Source organism: Eublepharis macularius, chromosome 10 (assembly GCF_028583425.1).
Source record: "Eublepharis macularius isolate TG4126 chromosome 10, MPM_Emac_v1.0, whole genome shotgun sequence".
NCBI lineage: Eukaryota > Metazoa > Chordata > Lepidosauria > Squamata > Eublepharidae > Eublepharis > Eublepharis macularius.
In genome coordinates, this window is record NC_072799.1 from 8,137,814 (window position 1) to 8,156,249 (window position 18,436).

The 18,436-nt window shown below is 43.7% G+C and overlaps 1 protein-coding gene across 1 annotated transcript in view; it reads left to right on the plus strand.

Annotated features, from left to right (window-relative positions):
- The window catches only part of CTNNA2 (catenin alpha 2), a 678,629-nt gene that overhangs the window by 467,898 nt on the left and 192,295 nt on the right, over window positions 1-18,436 (plus strand). The window lies entirely within an intron of this gene.

An 18,436-nucleotide genomic window follows, 5' to 3' on the forward strand; every position in this document is an offset into this window, starting at 1 on the left:
AGACGCACCTTCTTGCAAGTCTCCCTGTGGGCCTTTCGCCTCAGAAAGCATAAGCTTCCCAAGTACAAACTAAAGAGTCCGGCAGGAGTGCTAATCTTTAAATGTGCCCTGCCAGCGGTCTTGTCCTTGGAAGCGTTCACACATACACATAGCCAGAGTATATTATTGTCTTTTATCTGTCAAATAAACTTCCTAACTTTTGGGCCTAAAGCAGGCCCTCGAGGTGGCTCACAGTAAAAACCTTATAAAATCCGTTCCTTTAGTATGCAATGTTCCACTTCTCATTTTCATGGGAGAGTTCACCGGCAGGCATTGTTTGGTATCTTCCCTGGGTACGTTAAACATATATTGCTGCATGAATCCTTCCCAAATGTCACTCAGGGAGATCTGTGAGGATTGGAGCCGGGCCGCGAACAAAATGCTTAGGAGGAGTAAACTGGCATGTACTGGCAGCAGCCTATAGTGCCAGCCATCACTTCTTCCACTGCATGGCGAAGACAGAGAGTTTGAAGTCTGATGGGAGGTTGTGCCAACTGGCAGGATTCTTTGCCCTTCTCCTACAGACAAGCTTGTCTCATAGAACACAACAAAAGTCTCTTTCATTGAAAGCTACTGCAGGCAGGAACATTCACAACAGCAGGATATTCCTTGCTGCCAATTATTTCATTTTCCTGCATTATCTCTTTTTGAGAGATAAAAAAGCAGAAAAGAGAAAATGACTAAGTTGGTAATGGATAAACAAGACACATTGTCCCAGGACAGCAGGCACACACAGATTTTGAAAGGCTGTGATTTTTCAGTGGTGTCAGAAGAGAGACAAAGGAGGAGGGTGGGCAGAAGAATATGGGTTTCTTCCATGCAGGTTGTGAGGCATGCCAAGACCCAACCTGTTCTGTGCATCATCTCTGCCATCTGTGTGACTGTCACTCCCCCACTGTGCCACCTGCCATACCCGTTGCCTTCACCCATTGGCCATGCAGTCTATATTGGGCAGTCTCTGAGCCAAAAGAGTAACTGGCTGTCAACTTTTCACCCCCTTTAAAAATTATTTCGTTTACAGCTTTTCAAAAAAACTTGATCTTTGAAATTTCACATCTCTGTGGAATATTGTTTCTCGGAATTTGCCATAATAAAACTCTGTATCGCAAGAAATCATGCAAAGTTAGTAATCTTTCCTTCTCGGACTGCGGGGAGGGGATGAGGGGGCACTAGATTATGTCACGACCCAGTCCTGTGGGTCAGAAAGGGGTGAAAACCTTTCTTTTAAGTATTGAAATTCAAGATAAAATTGGAAGTTCTCCACTTAGACAAACAAGCTGACGGATCCCAAAGTAATAGGGGGGAATGGTGAAATGCTTTTCAGGATATCCTTACATTTCAGTCACTGAATTTCATCCATTTTTAATGTATTTACAACATTGTTCACTGTTTTTCTGCAACTTAAGGTGAGTCTAAATTTGAAGTGAATCTGAAGGTTCCTGTTTGGGCCAAACATTCGAGGAATTTTCAAGAAAGTTAAGTGTTTTTTCAAACACTAGCAAAATTGCATAGAATTTTTTTTTCACACATCCCAGGAGCATTATACCAAGATACCCTTCTAGTATAATTTCCGGGTTGCATCTCACGGTACCACCTACATTCCCGGTTCCTTTGAGATGGGAATATTTGTGCAGGTTAATGTATCAAAGGTAGCAAAGGTACACCCCAGTACGGTACTGCTGCCTGCCCCTTCACAGGATTTAAGGGGCAAGAATTCACCCTGCATCCCTATTGTTTGCTTGTTTGCAGTCAGAGCTGTTCCTGGGGGATTTCCGGTGTAATCCTAAGAAGAGTTACTCCAGTCTAAGCACATTGATTTAGACTGGAGTAACTCTTCATAGGATTGCACTGTTCAGTCATATGTGTTATGTGCCGTCAACTCGTTTCCAACCTATGGCAACCCTATGAATGAAAGACCTCCAAAATGTTCTCTCTCTAACAGACCTACTCAGATCCTGCAAACTGGAGGATGTGGCTCCTTTGATCAAGTCACGCCACCTCGTTTTAGGTCTTCCTCTTTTCCTGCTGCCTTCCAGTTTTCCTAGCATTATTGACTTTTCCAGAGAATCTTGTCTTCTCACGATGTGACCAAAGTACAATAGCCTCATTTTTGTCGTTTTCGCTTCTAGGGAAAATTCAGGCTTGATTTGATCTAGTACCCATTTATTTGTCTTTTTGGCTGTCCATGCTATCCACAAAACTCTCCTCCAGCACCACATTTCAGATGAATCAATTTTCTTCCTGTCAGCTTTCTTCACTGTCCAACTTTCACATCCATACGTGGCAATGGGGATTACCATAGTTTGGATTATCTTGATCTTGGTTCCCAGAGAGACATCTTTATCTTTAAGGATCTTCTCTAGCTCCCTCAAAGCTGCTCTTCCAAGTCTCAATCTTCTTCTGATTTCTTCATCGCAGTCTCCCTGTTGGTTGATGATTGAGCCAAGGAATAGAAAATCTTGAACAACTTTAATTTCCTCATTGTCAACTTTAAAATTGTGTCATTCCTCGGTAGTCATTACTTTTGTCTTCTTGATGTTCAGTTCTAATCCTGCTTTCCTGTTCAGTCATATAGCAAGTGCAAAAGTTGTAGTGTTGTAAAAGGGGTGGGGGAGAATGAATCCCTACACTTCTCTTTGTGCATTAAGGGTATGCAGCTGCATTTTGATACCATTTGGTATATCTGTTGATGCCTTGTCTGTAGGCTGCCCTGAAACGATGACAGTTGACTTTACTTTTCCTTAGCAAAGGTTTGTTGTTTCAGTATGTCAGGTTGCTTTCCTTGGTATCTGCCTTCATAAAGCTAGTGACAACAACGTAGTCTACTATCTGCCAATCTCTCCGCAATGACCTTTAGGAAATTAATTATTGCTTATCCACATCCTAGCCAGGCAGGTATTTTAAAGAAGTATCAAATCACTCGCAGAGAGATGGAATCCCTTCACATTTTAGCAGGCTCGCTACTCAAATCTAGCCATAAATGGCAGGAGCAAATGAACCCCTCCCCCTCCCCAGCACTCTCTCTTGGAAACAATAAAGGCGAAATATTCTTGGCAAAATGCCCTGTGGTCATTATCCCAAAATGTACGTGACCCAAGAAATTAGGTAAACTCGGTATAAGGTTCTATTCAAACAGTTGTTTAAAGAGCCTCAGTGTTTTAAGAAGAGCTGTTATAGCATAATGGCTAAGTGGCTGGGCTTCAGATCAGCACTCTGTTAGTTCGACTCCCACTACTGCCCTGAGCTCAGCGGGTGGCCTTGGGTAAGCCACTCCTCTCAGCCCCAGTTTTGAGCTGCTGTAGCATAGTGGCGAAGTGGTTGTGTTGTGAATCAGCATTCTGCTGGTTTGATTCCCACTACTGTCATGAACTCTACAGGTGACCTTGGGTAAGCCACTCCTCCCAGCCCCAGCTCCCAGCTGTATAGTGGGGATAATAACAACAACACATTGTTCACTGTTCTAAGTGTGCCACACTCAGGATGGTAATAACACACTGTTATTATTTAAGAAGCATCAGCTGATTGTAGCCACTGTTCATTTTTGTAGGTGTTCTGCCAGCCATAGATACTCATTTTTCTCTGTGAGCCCACACACCTGTCTGCTCGCCTCCTGGCAGCGCAGGGATGTTCTTGAAGCATCAGAGAGAGGAAAAGTGAAATTGATGTGACCACTTCTGTCTGACTTCCTCTTCTCGCGAGCTGTGGAAAGAATCTCTGTGGTGCCATAAGTGGGTGGTTGGCAGTGCAGAGAGAGGGGCTCTGATGGCCTGTACCTCGCAGGTCAGAATCAACAGCTAGAGATTGTTATAGGCTACTGGAGTGAGCCAGACGTTTAATGTATAGAAAAGCAAAAAGAACTTGGCAACCAAGTAGGGTAAGGTAAAGGTAGTCCCCTGTGCAAGCACCGAGTCATTACTGACCCATGGGGGGACGTCGCATCACGATGTTTTCTTGGCAGACTTTTGTTACGGGGTAGTTTGCCATTGCCTTCCCCAGTCATCTACACTTTACCCCCTGGAAACTGGGTACTCATTTTACCGACCTTGGAAGGATGGAAGGCTGAGTCAACCTTGAGCCGGCTACCTGTACCCAGCTTTCGCCGGGATCGAACTCAGATCATGAGCAGAGCTTGGGCTGCAGTACTGCAGCTTACCGCTCTGCACCACGGGGCTCATGTATCCAAGTATCCACTAGAATTTGGCTAAATGCACGGGGCAACCAAGTATCCACTGGAATTTGGCTAAATCTTTGCAATTTCTCAATGTTTCCATTTCTCATTTAAAAACAAAAATACTATAAGATGCAGCGATTTGAAAATGCATTTGCAAGAGAAGCTTCTCATTGCTATGAAGGCACACTGCTGCAGTTCCGAAACGTCTCCTCTATCCTTTCCATAGGAGAGAACACTGTTTTGGCTCTCCTTGTTCTCTGGCACTGGCCAAGCAGTGTTGTTGTTTTCTTTCCTGCTCCGCAGGCATCCTGGCTGCGTTCTTCAGGCCATTCAGTTCCCTCCGTGTGCTTCCAGCAGGATCCTGACACAATCTCCACCTCATTAGGAGCAGGCACATGTTTCTATTTATAAGACCTTCTGCCCATCTTTGGCTGTGCTTACAGTTTTGTGAAAGTACTTCGAAGATAGGAAATGATACATCAATATTCTTTAGTGGGATGACTGTTGTAAGAAGGCTTGCTTGGAATTTAAAATCCGGTTGAGATCAGCGTCTGCCGGTTATTGAGCAGCGGAAAAGATTCCGAGATGTCACCCTGGCATTTCCTTGCAGTTCAAATAGTTTCACTGTCTGACCTTCCTTTGCTAAAGTTTCATTGCATCACAAGAGATGAGGAGTCTGTTGTCCCTTGAGACAATAGGCTGCATGATTAGGGGATCTGGCCTTCTCTTGTTGTACTTTCCGGAAAAGCCAGAGTAAAAGTGAAGCTGTTAATCCCGTAAGCTCAACTTTGAACTCAACAACATCATATCTTAAGAGTGGAACAAAATTTGAGTCCAGCAGCTTATTAGAGATCAAGAATTCGTGAATTAAAGCTTATTTTATCAGATACAAATAAGAATGAAAGTCTATCAGCCCTTATCTCCAAGTGGGTGTTACTAAGAACAGCGAGTTGGAGGGACAATGCAAAGCACAATCAGCTTGATTAGAGAAAGGAGACGTGTAGAGGAAGGAAGATGCGCCTGATACAGACTAACAGGACTACCCACCAGAAACTACCTTCAGAGTGGTTCCCCTTGAATCCCTGCATATTATTAACTCTTTGATTGTACGATGGGCCAAAATGGTAGCATGCTTTTGGGGGCATTTCTGTGCCTTCTCAAAAGGCTTCCCATTTTGGTGATTTTTCTGAAGGACCATTTCCAAAAAGCATCACCTACAAAGCTCTTCATGGCCTTGGTGTGGCATATCTACAGTACTTCCTCTACCTATATTCCCCCACGGCAGCTTTGCTCATCTGAACAAGATCTTCTGCAGGTGCTACCCAATGAATTGACAAAATTGATAGCTGCCCGTACACATGCATTCTCTGTGATATCCCCCACCTTATGGAATGGCGTATCTGAAGAAGTCAAGAAAACTCCCACTCTCTCGGCTTTCTGCAAACGATTGCAAACTGAATTATTTAAGAGGGATTCTTACTTAGACAAGAGGGCTATACTTTAAGGAAGTGGTCTCATAAAGATGGATCAGTAAAGGGACAGAGACTGTAGACTTTACTACTTATGTTCTGTTTGCCACCCCAGGTGGAAAGAAGAGACAGACATAAGTGTCGGGAACTAATGGGCCATATTTATTTGGCAACAACATATCATTGAACATATATACAAGGCAAGGGCCTAACTAGCAGTACAGGTCAGGCCCTGGGATCACCCTGGACCTCCGCCCTGACCTGTCTGGGTGAGCCCCGCTGCCCCGGGCATGAGCCATCCACACGCATGGCTGGGACCCGGCCGGCCAGGCAAATGGTTCCCCACTCCAAGCCTATAGCACCTCACCATATAGCAGGAGGGCCGTACTTGACTAGGGGATCCACATGGCAGTCAGCCTTTCAGCTAGCAGCCATCAAGCAGTACCAGTGATCCTGACAGACCCCAATTCCCCCCCAAATGGGGATGTGCCAAGGGTGCTCACCGGCCTGCTTGTTTCTCCCCCTCCTAATCCTGCCATGGGACATCCAATTACAGCTCCACCATAAGCCAATTACCACAACAAGTGCAAGGTAGGCAAAAAACTTCCTTCTCCGAAGCCAAAATGGAGAAAGGAGAAAAAATTCCTACCTGGCCCAGGTAAACAGCGACCTGCTAAGCCCGTACTATGGCAGGGTGGGTGGGTGGGCTGAGCTCAAGGCAACTGCAGGGGAGCAGGGGTGGAGCCACCTTATAAGGCTCTTGGCTTTGTCCCCTCCTTAATCCCCGATTGGCTGAGAAGATGTCTGTCAGCTCTTCTTCCTGCGGGGAAGCAAAAGGTGGTCCCCAGCCTTAAGCAGCTACACGGCTGGCTGGGTGGGCCGAACTGTTTCTGTATATGTGATCCTGCTGGATAGCTTTTATCTTGCTTAATATGTCAGGCTTAGAATTGCTTATGCCCTGTTTTAGCATTTCTTCAACTCTGTATTGGATTTCTGCTCATTTTAAATCTTTCCAGATTTGCAGATGTATACCCTATTATGCTGTTTATTGTTCCAGAGGAGTAGCCTTGTTAGTCTGTAGTAGCAAAATAGTAAAGAGTCCAGTAGCACCTTTAAGACTAATCAACTTGATTGTAGCATAAGCTTTCGAGAGCCACAGCTCAATACAATAAAGTTGGTTAGTCTTAAAGGTGCTACTGGACTCTTTATTGTTTATTGAATTGTCTTTGAAATGGACTGTACTGATTCACACTGTGTAATCTGCTTTGAGTCTCAGTGAGAAAGGCAGACTATAAACAATGTAAATAAATAATAAACAATCATTCCAGAAAGCATTAAGTAATTTCAAGATCTTAAACTGGACCAATGGGATATGTGCAATCTCAGAGGAAGAACCCGGGTGCAATTTCACTTTAGGCATGTGTAAAATCCCAGAGTCTGTGTTGGATTGGAAAGCATCAACTACATCATTTTATCTATCGTCTTGCCCATCTATTTACCTGCCCACCTTCTGCATTTTAATCCCAACCTTCCTCCAAAGAGTTCAGGCCAGTATATGCATTTCTCCCTTCCTCATTTGCATCATCACCACAACCTTGTGAGGTAGGTTAGGGTGGATGGGAGTGATTGACCAAGGTCACCTGTGGCAGAGTGCAGTTTTCAATCTGGGGCTTAACATGTCTAGATTTTATTGAGCCTGCCTACACTTTAAAAAAAACCCCGCTAATTGATGTCATGGTCGCTGGGGCTAATCATAGAATTAGTCACTCATTTATTTAGCCCAAGAGCCATGGCAATTAAAACAATAAAACAAGCACTATGTGTACAGCCAATTAAAACACACACACACACAGGTCATTGGGAAGTTTTAAGCCAAGTATCACCCTGCGATGAAGGCAGCTGGTACCAAACGGTTCCGAATGAGTGCTCCCTTCAGGCACAAAAGTAATACCTCCTGGGCTTTTCTGAAGCACCTCCTGTTCCATTGAGTTGCAGGAAAATCAGGGTTAGCTCTTTAGTTTGTGGAAGAAGGAAGTTGGCCATGGGAAACACATTGGAGGGCGGAACATTGAGGTCACTGTTCTAGCCCAACACTGTAACCACTACACCACACTGATTCTGTTTGCGCCTCCATTCACAGGGACCTCAAAGTTGCCTGCAGGATAGTATCTGGTGTAAGAGTAATCCTCTTTTAACTGTCTGTTTTCATTTGCTTGGAGATATTTTGGATTGATGCATTAACTCACTCTTCTTGATGCACTTTCTATTTCCTTTAATCGTTTCTCTTATGCAATCACCATCAATGCAAACCACTGATTTCACTGAGAGCCTCCATTATGAAGCTCACAAACCGTATGAGTGCTAACAAGGTTGGAAAAAGCTGTTCTTTCTGGGTACATGAGCTTAGAAGCATCTGTGCGGAGCACTTCCCCTCCCTTTGAGAAGTGGTCAGATTGCATCCCATTTGAATGCATATCCAAAATTCCATTAATAAGAATTAGGATCCTTTCTTGCCACAGTCCACTGTGCAGTAAATGCATAGCTGTTACCCATTTATCATGCACAGCTCAGACATTTCCCCAAGAAATTATTCTCCACTGTGGAGTGTAATGATTTGTTGTTTGTTTTAACTTTATAACCTTAAACCTTTGCTTTTGGCCCTTTTTTTAAACCTTCAATTTAGCTCCCCCTTACGTTACCTTAAAGAGATATCTCTGGAGGGCTCAGATTACAACCATCACTCCCCTCTCAGAGCCAAACTACAAATGACGGCTGACACAGGTTGGACACTTGTCAGCTTCTGTCAAGTTTTGATGGGAAATGTAGGCAGCCAGTTATCACCTCAAACTATTCACCCATGTGTTGGAAAAAATGTGGGAATATCAGCACATTTGCCCACCTATGGTGGCAGTGTCCTAAAATCAAAGCATTTTGGGAGGAGATACTACAGCAAATAAAATTAATAACAAATTATGACATACCTTTCGAACCTCAACTAATATTCTTAAACCTATGGCAAAATACAAACATTCCAGCCTCACAACGAGACTTAATAAATAATTTACTCGCTATAGCAAAATCGTCGATAGCTTACTTCTGGAAAAACCAGTCCCCACCAACACTGAATCATTGGTATACAAAAGTGTGGGACCAGCTTATAATAGATAAAATAACTGAGAATCTATCTGCTAATTCATCTACAAGCAATTACTATGAAAAATGGTCTTTTTTGGATTATATTGACAAAACTGAAATACTTCCTCCCAACCATCTGTATCAGGACATTTTGAAAATTTAGTACTATAAACTAAATAATTTACTTCAGCATATGGTGAATGTTACTTATATTTAATAATTATAGACTATAGTAAACAATTGTTTTAAATGTATTATTTTTCTTTTTTCTTTTCTTTTCTTTTCTTTTCTTGTAACCAGCAATTTTGTATAACTGTTATATCACTCCCTGTATTTGTTGTTCAAGTTATTGTTGTAGTTCTTCTTTTGTATTTAATAAAAGCTAAAATGGAAAAAAAAAAGGAAATGTAGGCAGCTTGGCAGAATGTTGGACAACTGACAGTTGAAAAGTCCATTGGACAGCAGTTGGAGAGCCAAGCTGCAAGACCAGGATGCCTACATTTCCCATCAAAACTTGAGGGAAGCTGACAAGTGTCCAACCTGTGTCATTTGTCACTTGTAGTTTGGCTCTCATTCACACAGAGCTTCAGGTGTTCTCTACTTTACCCAAGTTTTTAACTTGAGAACACTCCTTTTGTGTTTGTGGGACCTTTGTTTCTCTGCCTGTCTCCCCTCCCCACCACGCAAAGATTTTCACTTCCAGCAAAGGCTTTCACCTTAGTCCTTCTCAGTTTAATTGGTAATATAGGAAGGCTTGTTATAGATGGTAGTTTGAGAGAACAATCAGCATATGAGGATGTTTGTGAAGTAAAAAAGGATCTTTTCCCCCCTTAAACAAAAGTGGAATTTACTTATAGGTACTATGGTTGCCAGGTCCCCTGGACCCCAAACTGGCGGATGGGAGAGTGGGGGTGGGCCCGTGCATTGGGAGTAGTCACCCCGTGCACATGCGCAGAACACTTGCTCACTCTGGAGCAGTTCGTTGTTGCGCCGGGAATGTCGTTATTCCTGATGTGACAAGAAAATGAAGGCCCCCAAGTGGTGCTAATTTGTTTAAATTTGTCCCCCCGAATCAGCCCTCCCTTTATAGGGCAATCCCATACACATTTGCATTCAGTGGGGCTTAAGTCTTCATCGCTACTCTAGGGGTCATGTGGTTGTGTAATTGTCAAGTGTCCATTGGTCATTGCCTGTGGAGTAATTAGAATGATAGTTTCAGGTGAGTAGCCATGTTCATCTGTAGCAGAAGAGCAAGATTCGGGTCCAGCAGCACCTTAAAGAGCAACAAGATTTCTAGAGTATGAGCTTTACCCTGGCAATCTAGTTGGTCTTTATGGTGCTTCTGGACCTGATAATTAGCACGCCTCAGTCTGCAGTGCTGTCCCTTTGGTATGTGCATCTAGCATTTGTTTGTTTTGTTTTGTGCTTGAAGATTGAAAAGACTTGCCTTGCCCCCTTACCTGTCACTTCAGGAACTTAGATTTCTTTGTGTGCGTTTGTGTGTGTGTTACTTTGTTGTTCGCTGCATAATCTCCTTCTCCAAAAAGCCGGTACTGAAGTGCTTGTTTCAAAGTCCCCCTCCCCAGAAGCACAGCTGCAAACAGAGATACGGTTATGACCAGACAGCAAAAGCTACCTACGTCCATTACATTCTCTGTGTGTGTGTGTGTGTGTGTGTTTGTGTGTGCATGACAAATCGCAGCTTGAGGCTGTCAAATGCAAACTGTGGAATGCAGTGTTTTGGCCAGGTTTGAGTCTTAGCATTAGACCAAACAGTAGGCCAGTTCGTTACCTTCACTTCAATTCCAATTGTTCTGTTGCGGCTTTCCCACCTAATCTTGTTCTGGGAGATGGTTTGTCACTTTGACACGGTCTGTTTTTATCACACTCTGAAGCGCTTCAAAGAATACGGAGAATCTTTTAATGCTGCTGATTTACTGTTTGGGGTCTGCTGCAATTTCCTTACAGCCTAATTATGAGGCTCAGATTAATTTACTCTTCGCATAATGTTTACTGATGCCATATGTTCCCACATTTCAGAAGTCTATGTGCAATTTGTAAAAGTGTGGACCAGCTCGAGACTTTGTGCGTCTGGACTTAAGTCCTATCATTCGGATCATTCAACACCTTACAGAATACATTCCAGGAAGGAACTAAAGCACGCTTGCTCGATGTTTGGGTTTAGGCTAGGACTCTAGCCAAGTATCTGACCTGGACAGCCCAGGAGATCCTGATCTCATCAGATCTCAGAAGCTAAGCAGGGAATGGCAAACCACCTCTGTTAGTCTCTTGCCATGTAAACCTCCGTAAGGGGTGCTATAAGCCAGCTATGACTTGAGGGTGGGACTTCATTTTTCTAGCTAAGCCTGGTGCTTCATCTTAAAACAGCCACCGGTCTCACCATGCCATGCCCAGAATGCTCTTTCAAAGCATATTTGCATGATCCAGACTAGTCCCGCACTGTTACGAAACCATGCCCGTTTTGAATTGTGTGAAAGTGCAGTCAGAGACAATCCACAGGCAGCCTCGCTGTAGCTCTGATTGCAAATTATCTTCCTGGCTGTAGGCAGCGGCTGCTTCTCCTTTAGTCTGAGCTCCTTGTGGGCCAGTAGACATGTGGGGAAGGAATGGCACAGCCACAGATGTTCTGGAAGTCACCCAGCTGCACGGGCAAACTGATTTCCAAAGGTCTGCCAGGGAACGGACCGTCATACCAATGTTTTAAAAACACTTTCACAGATCTCCAGATCTGTGTGCATTTCTCACCCATCTGTGCATGTGGCTCTTTGTAACTGGATCTTATTTTGTTATTATTATTATTATTATTATTTAGAATTCTAATTTGAATTAGGCTTTTATTGATGGATTCAGACCCTGCAAACTCTCAGTGCACAGGCTGTCAGGGGGGGGGGGGGGGGAAAGAGACTCATTTGCTTGCTGCCTGCAGTGTGCTGCTGCTCTGCCACAGCAGCAGATTCTCTCCTTGCGGAAGATCAAACAGGCAGACAAACATCACTGCAGAGACTGTGAGTGTCAAAAATAAACCTTTGCCAACTTTATCCAAAGGAAAAAGAACTGAAGCAAAGATCTGCCATGTCTAACAGACCTGAGTATCCCACACCATAAAAAAAAGCACAAAAGGCTCTTTCGCAGGTTACACCTCGGTTTGCTTCATGGGTCATCAAATATATGGCAACTGTATTTTGATCCACAGATCACACAGAGTATATAACAACACCTGTTTCCTTGGGATAAACTTTCCAGTGCATTCAGACCCAGTGATACTAAGCCCAGTAATAAACAAATGACTAGCAGGCTTTTGAAAAAAGCTTTTAAAAGATATTTCAAAATATTGGTCCGCAGCAAGAATCAATCCCCCAAGTTAAAAGTACTAGTAAAAAAATGAAAGATACCACTGGTGAAATTAATCAAGGAAAGATAAAAAGTATGAAAATAGCAGCAGCATGAACTGGAGGGGATGCACAGTCAACCAAAAGCCTATGGGGGGAAATAAGAAAATACTCCCCCTGCCACCCAAGGGCATACTGGGTGGACGACAAAGCACTGGTATCTGGGAGGGAATTCCACAGTTAATGTGCCACTGTTGAGAAGACCTCATCTGTGGTAGTTGCTCCTCACTTCTGAGGATAGAGACACATAAAGCTTGGACTCTGTTGAAGATCTGACTCCATGGGCAGGCTCCCAAGAGAGGAGTGTGTGTGTATGTGCACACGCGCACACACACGTGCACACAATGCACGGAAACATCTCCAGCCTCAGAACTGGATGATAAATGAATGCATAAGGGAACATGCTTACCAGTGGATTGGGCTCCCATCCCATTAAGCAGGCTAAAAAGACTTTTGATTTAACACTTTGTTATCAGAGTGCGTGCCCTGACCTGGAGAGTGTGATATCATCAGATCTCAGAAGCTAAGCAGGGTCGGCCTTGGTTAGTAATTGAATGGCAGACCTCCAACGAAGACCAGGGTTGCAGAGGCAGGCAATGGCAAACCACCTCTGTCCGTCTCCTGTCATGGAAACTATAAGTCAGCTATGACTTGAGAGCACTCTCCACCACCATCAGAGTGTGTAAAAGGCCATGCAAAAGTGTCGTGATTCTGCATTTTGCATGAAAATCAGAGATTTTATATAGATGTTTGAAATGTGTAATTTGTATCTAGCTTTTTTCCCTCTAATCAGGGACCCAAAGCAGATTTTCACATCCCCCTCCCTTATTGTTGTTTTATTTATTTGTTTGTTTATTGCATTTCTAACCCGCCCTTCCCGCAAGTAGGCTCAGGGCGAGGTACAACAGTTACAAAAATACAATAAAATATTAAACAATAATTCATAAAACAACAGTTCATATTATAAAATCATCAAATAGATAATAACTGTCTCAAGACGGGGTCAATTCCAGATTCCTGCCCATCCACATACAGGGGGAGGGAAGTGGACAGATAACATACTGCAACTCCTATGTGGGTCAGCTAACAAATGGGCACTACATAGCCCCATGCTGTACCCATACATCAGCCAGCCAGCCAGTGGACACTGTATAACCGCAGTGGACACTGTATAACCGCACACTTAGTGGGAAACCGGTGGGAGGCTCCCTTACAACAACAGCCATGTGAGGGTAAGTTAGGCTGAGATATTGTGACGGGCCCAAGGTCACCTGGCAGGTTTCCACAGTTGAATTAGAAATATGAGGGTGTCACATATGCATGGTAGCAGTGGGGTCAGATCATGCCCTCTGACCCTGCTGTTTACTGGATATGACTTTTATATCTCCCATGACCCTCTCAGATTATATCAGCATGAAGCTCCTTTATATTGAATCAGACCATTAGTCCCTCAAAGACAGTCCTTGTCTGAAGAAGGGAGCTCTGACTCTTGAAAGCTTATACTCTGAAAATCTTTTTGGTCTCTAAGGTGCCACTGGACTCTAATACTGCTGTTGGCTACCCACCTTAACTAAAGTATTGTCTACTCAGACTAGCAGCTGCTCTCCAGGATTTCAGGCGGAGCTCTCCCACATCACCTTCTACCTCATCTTTAAATGGAGATGCTGGAGATTAAACTCAGGACCTTCTGCATGCTAAGCAGATGTTCTACCACTGAGCCATGGCCTGTTGACACAGAGGTCCCAACGTGTGGTTTGTACCCTGCCAAAAAGGGAGTGCACAAGCCTAGTATATAGAGTCTCTGTGTGGCTGTAATCTTGAAACCAAGCAGGACAGACTCAGTGAGGGAAGGGGTATAATTCCAAGCCTACCTGGGCAAACAAATGTAAGCATTGTACCAATTTAGAACTTCTGCACAGGTTTTGAGTGTTCTGCCACTAACTTATGATCTCTGCATGACTATATTGACCCGTTCTCACAAATGAGAGCTGATTCTTCCCCCGAACCAAGTGATATTAGGAAAGCCGAAATGGTCTGTCTATGCCTCTTTTCCTCTGGCAAGTGGAACCCAGTGATCTACGGTGTTCCCTTAACCTCTCCAATGCTTACTGCAGTCAATACCTTGATTAACGCTAATGCTTAGGTTGGCTAACTGCAGGCGCCTAGCGCCATTTAGAGCAATTAGTAAATATTTAATAAATTCCCTTTGTTTCAAAATCTTTTTATGTGGCTGCTTGAGCTATAAAGCACAAAACAAGCTGTTCTGTGCCTAGTACCTGGTCACATCGCATCATTTTGCTAAGACAATTAGAGCACCCCCCCCCCCGACTCATGGCAATCTGGCGTGTAGATTGTGTACTCAAGAAAGAACTTGGTGTGTATGGTGTTTTAAAAGAGTCCACATTCTGTGCAAATGCAAGTGTTCTTATTTAAAAATGCACACTAAAAGATTCAGACAGCTCAGCTTTCTTTTTGTCCAGTGAATATGCCTCAGTAGATGCAGAGAAGGGAGCTGGTACTGTGGAAGCAAGCTCCACCCCAATCCATTCACACTTGAAATGTGTGCATGTATATGTACATGTGCAGAGTTATCTCCACTCCTCTTTTGCAGGATTCTCTGCATTCTCCATGTGCCCTTCTCTGTGCGTTAACTCTCTTTATATGGCCCAATGAAGCAGAGCTTGCTACTGCGATCCCCCTGTCCCGTACACATGTTCAATCTATCTCCTTAGGATGTGTGAAGAGTGCAAGAAGTGGGGAATCACGTACAGAATTAGATTGTGTGAAGGAGTCCAACAATCTTGTGTTTCACAGCCAATACCCATGACACACGCTGCAAACATTAAGCTTATCCAGTTGATGGTTCTGGGTGTCTGCCACTTCCCTGATGACATTCTTATTCCATTTAATTTATTTCTTTTTAATTAATCACATTCAGTTTGCATCACTGAGAGGAACACGTTCAGCCCCAACCAAGCAGCACAGAGGATAAAGAGAGAAAATATGTCATTGTTGGAGTTCAATGGTGTCAGCTACCAAATAAGAGGGAGAGGTTGTTATACCAAGAAGTCAGTTTCACTTAGTTTAAGAGGAAAGGAGATAAATTAAAGATCTACGAAAACACCCCATGTTCCACCCCATGTTCCACCCCATGTGAACACCCCATGTGAACTGTTACATTTAAGGCACTACTAGTTCCTTGAAGATAATAATAATAACTGTACTCGGGGCTTTTTTCAGCTGGAACATGGTGGAACGGAGTTCCGGAACCTCTTAAAAATGGTCACATGGCTGGTGGCTCCACCCCCTGATCTCCAGACAGAGGGGAGTTTAGATTGCCCTCTGTCTGGAGATCAGGGGGCGAGGCCACTGGCCATGTGACCATTTTCTCCAAGGGCAAGCCACTGAGTTCCACCACCTCTTTCCCCAGAAAAAAAGGCCTGACTGTACTTATATACCACTCTTCTAGACAGATTAGTACTCCACTCCAAGCAGTGAACAAAGTCAGTCTTATTATTATCCCCACAATACACCTGGGGAGATGGTGCTTGGAGGAGTCACTTACTTAAGGCCAGCTGTTCATGGCAGTAGCGGAATTTGAACCAGCAGAGTGTTAATTCACAGCCCAACTACTTACCCACTATGTATGGGGCACCCATGTAGGGCTGCAAACCTCCAGGTGGTGGCTGGAGATCTTCCAGAATTACAATTGATATCCAAGCCCCTGAGAAAATGGCTGCTTTGGAGGGTAGACTCTGTGGAATTATACCCTGTGGAGGTCCCTCCCCAAATCCTGCTGTCTCCAAGCTCCATCCCCAAAATCTCCAGGCATGTCTCAACCTGGAGCAGTCAACCCTATTCCTATAGGATTCCCCATGCTGTCCCTATTCCTGGCCTCTATGTAATCATTTGACTGTTGAAACACAGCCTACATCAGGGGTCTCCAACATGGTGCCCGTGGGCACCATGGCACCTGCAGACACCTTCCCTGGCGCTTGCCAAGTGACTTTGGAAAGTAGGTGGGGCTTTTGTGCAGCTGACTTCAGCTTGGTCACTAATGACTGGGATTCTGGCCGTTTCCGCATGGCTTACCTCAACCTGGAACGCTGCGCAACATGCTGAAAAAAACGCGGAAGATCTCATTTTCTTGTGCGAGTTTTGTGCGATGTTGCGCAACATCATCAGAATTAATCTTAGCTAGTTCAGTATGGATACTTGTATGTATGCAAGACAATCTTTTTAGTATGTTCTTTTTTAAAAGTGTCCTGTTAAGCATAGCTTCTTCCTGAAATGCTGATGAACTGCCATCAGATTTGTGCATAACCTCATTTCCTGACATTTTGTGATTGGCTGGCTCCAGCTCCTGCAGCAGCCATTTTGTGTTCGTGACCTCCACCCTGTGCCAGATTTCCAAAGGTACTCTCCCGCTCAAAAAAGTGGGGGGCCCTGGCCTCCATGCTTACAATTTATGTGGAGTGATCTCGGTGCTATCAGGTCAGCATCCTGCATAAATACATGCACATTGTTTACAGCGTCAGAGCAAATCTCATGCACATTGCACATTGCATTTTACACTATATTTTTAAACCAATCTCTGTATGGTTATAGGAAGCTCAATAACTATCAAAGAGGCTGGGGGTGAAATGTATATTGTGGCAAATTGTGTGTGTGCCAATTCAGACACTGAAGAAGGGAGCTCTGACTCTTGAAAGCTTACACTCTGAAAATCTTGTTGGTCTCTAAGGTGCCTCTGGATTTAAATCCTGCTATTTCACCTGAACTAATGTTGTACTCCACAAATTACTCACCACAGACATTTCAACCCTTTTCAAGGTTTGCAACTTATTCTTTCTTTTGAACAGAAGATACCTGCTTTATTTCTTTATTTTAGACTGCAATTCCCAATTTTGTATGCCCCCCCTCCCTCTCCGACAACTTGCATGCCCCCCTCTCCCACCCACAGTTGACTGCAAGGCTCATTTTCTTTCTTCAGGTGTGATTACATTTCAGTTGAAAATGTTACTTCTCTTCACACCAATCAATATGTGATTGCAGCTATACAATAGCAACAAGTAATAAGGTTGTCAATGGGTCCTTGAGAACTCAAACACTAAATGGGGAATCGCTGAACGCAAATGTTATTTGCGACTGAAGGTTCAGTAAACCTTCCTTACAAGTGAACGCAAGACCGTGGATAAAACTTGAATAATCAGCAAGAGCCATCAGTCTCCCGCTGGGGCATTACCTTCTCATTTCAGCATTAGGTCAATTAATTCCCTGCATGACTGTAAGTAGTACAGAGGCATATATGTGTGGTGGGAAAAATTACAGTGGAAAGTGTCATTCAGGAAGACGGTTTAACTCCCCCCCCCCCTGAGGTAATTAGAACTAGGTTGAACAACACAACCATAACTGGGAGCACTGGTGCTCAGAGAGTTGCTGCCATTATTTATTTATTTATTTATTTATTTTCAATATATATTCTGCCCTCCCCACATTTCCAGCGGGCTCAGGGCGGATTACACGCAACACAATCAGTAATAAATAAATAATGCATGTGATCATTGATTGGCCTTGCTGAACTGATACAAGTTTCCACCAGAGACCTAAGTATCAGCCAGGTATCGGTGTGATATGTACACTGTTCCAAGTAACACCATCTTTTGCAGTTCTGTAGGTGTCATGTCAGAAAGCTGCAGTTATTCCATATAAGTTGCAATTAATAATAATAATAATAATAATAATAATAATAATAATAATAATAATAATAAAGTTGCTGCTGCTGCTGCTGCTGCTGCTGCTACTACTACTACTACTACTACTACTACTACTACTACTCCTCTTCCAAAGAAGTGATCTATACAAGAGTCTACCCTAGGGTCGCCAGCAGTGCCTCTACAAACATTGGATTTTGAGGGTGGTGCCCAAGGAGTGCAGAGCTTGGAGGGGATTTGATGTCACTTTGGGGTGATGCGGTATTAATTTCTCCTAATCTCTATGAGAAATGAGGAAATGCCTCTTGTGTCATTATGGAGGGCAGTTTCAGGCCATTTTTAATCCTGCTCCTCAACATTTTGAGGTCAGTAGTTTACTAACTGCATGTGGGCAAATGCCAGGTCACCGTGCTCTGCTAGTTTGTCATTCATTGGTTATTTTTTTAAGTTGATGTTTGATTTGCTTGCAGTTTTCTGATCGAAAACCTGCAAGGCTGG